This window comes from Microtus ochrogaster, chromosome 7 (assembly GCF_000317375.1).
Source record: "Microtus ochrogaster isolate Prairie Vole_2 chromosome 7, MicOch1.0, whole genome shotgun sequence".
Classification (NCBI taxonomy): domain Eukaryota; kingdom Metazoa; phylum Chordata; class Mammalia; order Rodentia; family Cricetidae; genus Microtus; species Microtus ochrogaster.
Window position 1 is genome coordinate 11,934,353 of NC_022014.1, and position 8,898 is coordinate 11,943,250.

Here is an 8,898-nt window from a genome sequence, read left to right on the forward strand (position 1 = left end):
ATCAGCATCAATGAGCTCTGAAGCCAGGCTGACCATGCTGGGATTTTGCTGTATGTATTGCCCTGCAATCTTCTCAGGTAGTAAAAGGCTAGGAGTGTGGCTCAGTAGCAGGAAGCAAAGGCTCTGTCCCTGACACCAAAATTGAAAGAGGAGAGGAAGGAAACAGAAGGAGAGGAGGAAAGGGGGAGAAGTGGGAAGGGGAGGAAGACATTGATGGCAAAATCCAAACTCAAAGTGTTCACAACGCACCCAGCTATGGGAGCGCTTTCCGGACAACAGGTGAGGCACAACCTGTCCGAAGTGGTACAACCTGTGGCTGGGCTGCGAGCCACCAGCCCACAGTGGCAGGCAGGGTTCCTGGAAAGCAAGCGGGTGGAGTTCCTCCTAAAGAACCAAGCAGCTGGGCCAAGCACCCCTGGTCAAGGTCCCCACCCTGGCCGAGGTAACACCCCGGGGGGGAGGGGTGGGACATGTGTCAGCCCTGAACACTGAGTTCTCTTGTAGGTTTGGTACAGCCTGTCCTGTGAGCTTCCTGTCGCTTCCGCTTGTTACCCTCAGCCCCAGCCCTGGATGCATGAGCTGATCTTCGGTGGGCAGGGATGGGGGTATCTTGAGGCCACCTGAGTAGAAAGACTGGCACTGTTTACAAAATTAACCCCCTCTTTGGCTACTTATTTTCTGATTAACACAGAGCAGTAAAAGACACAAGGGAGCAGCAGAAGGGACACCTACATGAAGGGCTCCTTGCCTTCTCCTCCTCCCTCCTGCCTCCTTTTCTTCCTTTCTCCCTTCTCTGCTTTGCCTTCATCCTCCTCCCCTTCTCTTTCCTTCCCCTCCATCTTTTCCTTTTCCATCCCCCTGCCTCTGTATACATTTATTGAACACCTGCTGTGAGCCAGGCACTTTTCTGAGCCTGGAAGACTGGAAAGGGCTCTGCTTATGTCTAAAGGGGCATCCACATCTGCTCCTGTGAGGGCGGCTGGGGACTTCTCTGTGGTCCAGGTGGCTTCACAGGCTGCTGTGAATGGTGCCTCTCTCTCAAGCAACCCTCTGCACTATAGTTGCCTCAGATCACCAGGCAGTGGACTCCACCCCAGGTCTCCTTCCCTGGGGAGTAGGCATCCACCTCCTGGTCCCCTGATTTCTCTTTCTGCAGCCTCTCTCCGCTGTCACCTCCCTCCCGCCTGTCACCCACAGCTATTCTGGGCCTCAGGTCCCTTTCACTTTCTGCTCTGCTCTTCCTGCTCGGTGGTTCCCCACCCTCCTCTGCTCCTCCAGCCCCCTCCCTGCTGGCCCCAGGTTCTGCCGGTGGCCCTGTCAGTGCTGCCCCCAGCCTGCTAGAAACCGCACAGGGAGACAGCTGCAGAGTGAGTGAAGTGAGATCTGGGTTTGAGTCCCCCTCTGTCTTCCTGTCCCTGGGCCCTTGACCCACCTTGAAACCCCAAATCCTGTCTGTGCCACCTAGTGGGACTGTGGAGGCTGGGGGTTCCTCTGCAGGTTCCTTGGGACCCTCTAGTCTTGGTATATAATAGGAATACAGAACCCAGACGTGTGTGCGCGCACACACACACACATACACACTCTCCTAGGGGCTGGGACACTAAGGAAAAAGAACAACAAAATCCCTGGGGAAATCACTGAGTCGCCTCTGTGTAGGGTGACCTTAGTCAAGTCCCTTCCCTCCCTGAGCCTTGGTTTCCCTACGAAGCACCCGCACTAAAGGGTAGCTGTACCTGCCAGGCCATGGTGGTACACACCTTTAATCCCAGCACTTGGGAGGCACAGGCAGATCTTTAAGTTCGAGGCCAACTTGGTCTACATAGAGAAATCCAGGACAGACAGAGAACCCCGGGTGGTCTAGAATGGCCTCAGTTGATGTGCTTCATCCAGCTGCAGGTGGCTTTGTGTTTCCCAGAGGCTGGCTCTGGCTGGCTTTTGTGGTGCCTGCAGCTCAGAAAGGTCAGCTAGGAGGCACAGACCCCTTAAAGACTAGACAGAAGTCACTGGTCTCTCAACCACTTGGCCAGAATAGCAACATTCAGAGATAGGACACAGATTCAATAACCGTGTCCCTCTCCCTGCCTTCTACTTTGGGGACAGGATCACACTATGAAGCTAGCCTTATGTTCTTTCTGCTCCAACTTTCTGGAAACTGGCGCTCCAGCTGTGTGCCACCACGCCTGTGGGCTCCAGCTGTGTGCCACCACGCCTGTGGGCTCCAGCTGTGTGCCACCACGCCTGTGGGCTCCAGCTGTGTGCCACCACGTCTGATATTTTTCCTGTCTTTTCTCTCATTTCCTTCTCTCTGAGACCTTCCCCTTGTGTCTTCAAGGCACACTGGGGCTGAGGGTATAGCAGTACATGGTTGGTAGTGCTTGCCTTCTCCGCACTGCCCCATTCCAGTACTAGGGAACTGGGGTGGCGGTGCAGTCCTGCAATCCCAGTGGTGGTGAGTGGAAGCAGGGGGTCAGGAGTTCAAGACCGCCCTAAGCTAATATAGCTGAGGCCGGCTTAGGCTACATGAGACCTTATGTTAAGGGTCCCTAGAGGAGACTGGAATGCTTAATAGCCTCCTGTGTTACCCTTGGGTGTCCCTGTGATGCCAGGAGGTAGAGCACAAAACGCCCCGGACATGCTCTGCTATCAAAGCACCTATGGTTGGTGTACCAGGCACAGAAATGAAACCAGAATGCTGTCCCAGGAAACACAAGGCCACAGCAGGAGCCTTTAGTCACCCATGCCACACTGGGTGGATCTAGCAGGTCAGTGTAGAAGAAGGGCTCTACAAGGCATAGGACACTCCCCAGCCCAGCAAAAGCCCCGTGTGCCAATGGCAATGTCAAGGGGCTGTGCTCTGGAATGACCTCCTAGGAAAGAGTGGAGTCCCCAGTTCTTAACATTCTCTGTGTGCTGATTAGCAGGAAGTCCTTGTCCAGGGCCCTGCAGCCATAGTACCGCTGTTTAGGGACTTGAAGCTGAGGCAACCATACAGGGTGTTATGGGAGTTGAAGGTGCTCCTCCCTCTTCAGCCTGTTGGGGAGGGCAGGGGTGGCAGCAGTTGCCTAGGCTCCAGCCTGCCTGACGTGGGTCCCTACCAAGCCGTGTGACTAGACCAGGCCACAAGAAAGAGGTTTCAACAAGCGTTATCGCTTCCTGGAACTCAGGCTTCGAGACTTCCCCGAAGAAGACCTGCTGTGCCTGGCGGGTGGGCAGGCTGAGCGCCCCAGGGACCACGCTGTCCCCTTCCTCCTCTGCTGCCCCAATCTCATCTCAGTACCTGGAAATGCACCACCCTCCCACTCTGTGCTCTGAGGGATGCCAGCAACTACTCCAGAGGCCAGGGTAGGTACTAGGCTAGGACCTTTTCCCTCTCTCCATGGGATGCTTTGGCCTGGCTGGGCCAAGCCAGTCCCCTGGGTGTCTAGACACTCCCCTTTGTCTCTGGACCTCTGGACAAGTACTCAGGGTATTCAGCAACGAGATGTGTACATATTGGTCTCAGTGTTACTGACAAAAAAATGGGCCCATCTCCAATCCATTCCATCTGACCTACCAGACAGTTGGCACCCCTACAAGTGGCACCCTCAGACAGGCCTATGTTTTCAAGTTCTGCCTGGCAGAGATAGGATGGCTCAAAATTCCAGGTCCAGGGTCTCATTACCCCTGGGTGGCTATGATGGCTCTAGAATAAGCCACTTCCTGATTCCCCAGTCAACAGATAGCTGGGTTAGTCCAGGAGGGCGGTGGCAGGGAGGCACAACAGAGACCCCAGGGATAAAGCCGAACCCTCCTGGAAGGCTAAAAACTACAGGCCCTGCCGTGGCCTTCCGTAGCCAGCTCTGGGAAGGGAAGACTCATCAGGTGGCCCAGAGGTTTTTGAGAACCAGATAAGGTATGGTGAAGTGCTCCACACAGGACCTCATATGAGAGTGTTCACTGGGGAGTAGTCCGGGGACCAGGCTTGGAAGGTCAGACCTGCAGGCCCAGCTCTGAGCAGCTAAGGGAGGACGGTCGGTCATGTTCCAGTTGACTGAGCCCTTCCAGACCCTTTGGCTGAGTCCACAGCTTCTTTTGACTAAGCCCTTCCAGCTTTCATTGCCAGAGGCCTAATCAGGTTCAGTGTGAAATGCTCTAAAACTAACCTCCTATTTTAAAGGGGGGGGGGGAATATAATAATAATAATAATGTGGAAACTTTTTCCAATGAGAACAAAATACATTATGTAAACAGTCATGACCCAGGAATGGTGAGGCAGGAGGATCAAGAATTCCAGGCCCAACTGGCCTCCACAGTAAGACCCAAATTCAAAACAAAAACAAATCTCGAAACAACAGTGAAAATCAATAAAATGAAGTGAACCCAGCGGAGCCCTGTGGTGCAGGTTTGCCTGCCTGGCAGCTCCAGAGCCTGAGGCAAGTCAAAGCCTGGGCTACCCGGTGAGCTCAGGGCCAGTCTGGGCAATTTAGTGAAACCTTGTTTCAAAATTTAAATAAAAAAGAGGTCTGGGGCTGTTACTAAGTGATAGAGTATTGAACCTAAAACAGTGAGCGTTACCATGGAGAACCCTGCCAGGTGGGCAGAATCAGAACCTGTGTCCCAGAGGCTCCTGCAGGAGACAGCTCCTGCCTTAGAACTTTGGTTTTTCTAGACAGAGGCCGCTTGCCTGGCTTCCTAAAAAGAAACCGGACTTAATTTCCTGCCTTGGCCCTCATTCCCGCCAGGCCTGACTGCCATCCCTACGGATCTGTGAATAAATTCCACAGAAACGTCACTGAGACTAACATCAACAGCAGAGGAAATGACGCACGAGACAGGGATATCACGGGGTGGACAGGCTTGGCTGGACTCAGGAGCCCACACGGCACATGCTCCTTCCAGCTGCTCCCCAACAGAGAAAAGACTGTTAGAATTCTCAGCAGGACTGAGGATGTGGCTCAGTACCGGGCCCTCTCAGCGTGCAGGAATCCTGGGCTCCACCCTAACAGTACCTAAACACAGCATGGTAAAACATGTAGTCCCAGCACTCTGGGAGTGGAGACAGGAGAACTAAGCTCATGCTTAGCCACATAGGCAGTTCGATGCCAGCCTGGACTATGTAAAACCCAGTCTCAACAAAACAAAATGAAGCAAACACACACATGAAGAAAGAGCCAGGGAGATCTCTCATTAGTCTGGGTCAGGTGTCTGCTCTGAACTGGGGCACGAGGAACTGTGATTGACAGTCTTTCCATGCCCACAGAAGGTGCAGCACTTGACAGCCATGGCTCCATACAAAACCGTGATAGCACAGGTGGCAGGCATCCCTGAGTGCCGAGTGATGGCACTGGAGCCCCTGTTCCTGTTCTCCTTGCCACTTCCATGGGACATAGGGCAGGGTCTGTGATCCCAGGCTCGAGTACGCTTGGGTACCCAGCTCTGCCTATGGGGTCTGCCTGAGCCTCATTTCCCCTCCCAACAGTGTGTTCCTTAGGGATATTGACAAGGTTTTAAATGTTCCAGGTGGGAGAGTCTCAACACGGACCCAGGGTTCAGCTTGTTTCCCCCCACCCCCAGGAAAAGCTGGACATACATGCTCCTCTGAGTCTCTGGCTCTGTACCCACAGAGAGAAAGAGACCCCTGAGATAGGGAAAGAGAACATGGTTCCGTTTCCAGCTCTCATACCCCTCCATCTTTTCAGATGCTGTTCCTCCTGTCCAAGACGCCTTCTCTCTAAAGAGATGAATTTTTCAGCAGACTCTACCACCCCAGGTCTCCCAAGCTTCCCACACTTCGTAGGTGCCTTAGGGAGGGGCTGGGCCTGGTGATCCCCAATCCATTCCTAGGTTCCCTTCCCTCCAAGCCTAAGAATGGCTCAGATTCCCAGTGACTGGCACACAGTGGGGCTCAGAGTAAACGTTTGCAGGATCAATGTTGGACCTCCAAGCTTGCTGGGGACTACCCGGCTCCAACAGCAGCCCCTGGCTCTCTTAGCTGGCACTGAGATACCTGCCAGGGAAGGGCCTGGGCTAGGGAGGAAGTCCAGAGTACCACTGCCAGCACGGGCAGCTGGTTTCTAAGAAACCAGCCAAGGGACAGGAAGGTCTAGGCAAGGCTGTCAGGGTGGCTTTTGCTTTCGGTTTTCAGAGGTCAGAATCGAGCAGGTGTCTAGACTTCATGACTGAACAGTGTAATGGGCTCTGCTCTATGGGATCAGGGCTGCAACCAACAAATTCTTCTGGACCTGGGCTAGGCTGGAGCCTAGAAGTTTCCAGTGGCTGCCATATAGCCCAGAGGGAGGCACTGGAGCCTACATCTTAGGGACTGTGAACTGACTGTCACCATTAGGTCCCTATCTCTTTGCCCTTTATTTTATCTATGCCCTGGATCATTCAGGTCATTCCTTCATTTATTCATGCCTGTGGCCCTCCTGCCAGCCTTACTCCCTGCCACAAGTCCTGCAGACCCCCTACCAGCCCGTACCGCCCCTGTGCCCTGTGGCCCCTTCCCCATGCACATCCATTTTTTCCTTCCTCAGCTCTCTACTCCCATTCCTTCTTGTTCTCCTCGTCTTCCTTTTCCTCTTCCCCTATTTCTCCATCGCTTCCTTGCTTCCTTTCATGTATGCTCCATCCTTCCTCCCTCTCTGGCCCCCTTCCCTTCTTTTGGTTCTCCAACTGTGCACATCTCTGCCTTCCCCACCTCTGCTCCTTGTCCTGCACTTCATAACTTCATTGGTCAGAGGAGATAATTTTTGTATGTTTATTTTTTGAGATAGGGTCTCATGCAGCCTAGGCTGGCATCAAACTTAATTGGTAGCAGAGGATGGCCTTGGTGGTACTCAGGAGGCAGACACAGGAAGATCTCTGTGAGTTCGAGGCCAGTCTGGTCTACAGAGTGAATTCCAGGACAGTGAAACCTTGTCTTCAAACAAACAAAGTTCAGTTCCTCTTGCCTTTCCCTCCCAAATGCTGGGATTCCAGGTTATACCACCATGCTCCAGTTTATGTGATGCTGAGCACAAATTCTAATTGAGTTTAATAATAAAAAATCCTGAGTCAGATATAGGGGTAAATGCTGAAAGACCAGAGAAGCAGAGCAGCCAGTCACTAGTTCTTACCTCTACCGAATCCTTAGATTGAATGGGTATCCCGTCTCTAGGAATCCCCAGACTGAACGCCATCTCTACAAAACCTCAAACTGGATCCTGAGCTCCTGTCTCCTCCCACCTTCTATTCCTCTCTCCTCCCAGCCATATCACTTCCCTTCTCCACCTCCCTAGTGCAGGGATTAAAGGTGTGAGTCACCACCACTTGGCTCTGTTTCTCTTTTAGACTAATTCAACCTCGCGTAGCTCAGGGTGGCCTTGAACTCACAGAGGTACGGCTGCCTCTGTCTCTCAAGTGCTGGGATTAAAGGCGTGCGCCACCACTGCCTGACCTCTGTGGCTAACGAGTGGCGTCTAGCTCCACGCTCTGATCCTCAGACAGGCTTTGTTGCAGCATGAAGTGCCACCGCATAGTGCTGCTAGGGAAACTGCTAGGAAATACGAGATTGCACCTTAGGTTCAAGGTAATGCTTCCCTGTAATATACATCGAAATAAGTGTTTAAGGGAGCATTTGTGCATCTTATGCCTAACATTGCCCCTGATCTTGGGGGTGTCAGTGTCTTCTTTATCCGCATGCCCTTCCCTTCCATTTCCATGCTCAGTCTAACCCTTCTCCCGACTTCCATGTGGAGTTCTTATCCAGCTGACTTTCTTTGTACCTGGTATACTTCTAAGCCTTTTAAAGATATCAACGCTGCTGTCTCCCTACCCCACACTTAGCTAGGGAAACTAAGGCACAGAGGTTAAGTAACCATGTTTGCCAAAGAAAGAGGAAGGAAACAGCAAAGAGTTTCCTCTGGGAGCTCAAAACTGTCTGGAGAGCCATGAAATCCTGGCAGTGGCTGGAGCAAGGGGACCAAGACAGAAATGAGGGAGGGAGGAAGGGCTAGAATGGACATGGGGGCCATATTGGAAAGAATCTCAAATTCCACGGAATGGGGTCCTATTTGGGCACCTGGCAGTCACTTGCCGCTGGAGTGCCCTGGAGTCTCTTTCCTGGGTTGAAATGCACTGTCTACTGCGCAGATTTGCTGTAGAACATGGAGAGTGCTTAGCCTCTTTCAGCCTCTTTGTTCTCATCTATAAACCAGACAGTAACCACACCTACCAGGCAGGACTAGGTCAGAACCAGCCAGCAGCATTTGTGTGTGTGTGTGTGTGTGTGTGTGTGTGTGTGTGTGTGTGTGTGTGTTTATGATAGGTGGTACTCATATCACTGGGTCTTCATGCTCAGTCCTGTTTCCTGAGTCACTGGGGCCTCCGAGCTCAGTCCTTGTGCCCCATAGCCCATCCCTTGTCTTGCCCCCCGTGAAGGGGCCTGCCTTAGGGTTCCCTGTCACCCTCTGTCCCACCCATCAGGCTGGGACTCCTCTTATCTCACCTCCCCCACTCCGCCCTGACCTGAAGACTTTCATTTTGAACCATCTCTGAAAACTGTGGTCTTTCCTGTCACCAGGTGGTGGGGAAAAGACTTGGCCAAGGTGAGACAGACAGACAAATGGCTCCCAGGTGAGACAGACAGATGGCTCCCAGGCTGTGTTTCCTTTTCAGTGGTCTATGCACGAGGCGAGGAAGAAAGGTCCTGAGCTAGGTATTGAGCATGTATTCTGTGTCATGTTTCTAGCTGCTTCTGTATTCCTCTATGCTCTGTGAGCTTGACATGATCCTACCTCATCTTAAGGTAGGATGTTTACATGCCTCTCATCCTACTTCAGGAACCTTCAAACTTCCTATTCTCCTCTCTCTCTCTCTCTCTTTCTGTGTGTGTGTGTGTGTGTGTGTGTGTGTGTGTGTGTGTGTGTGTGTGTGTGT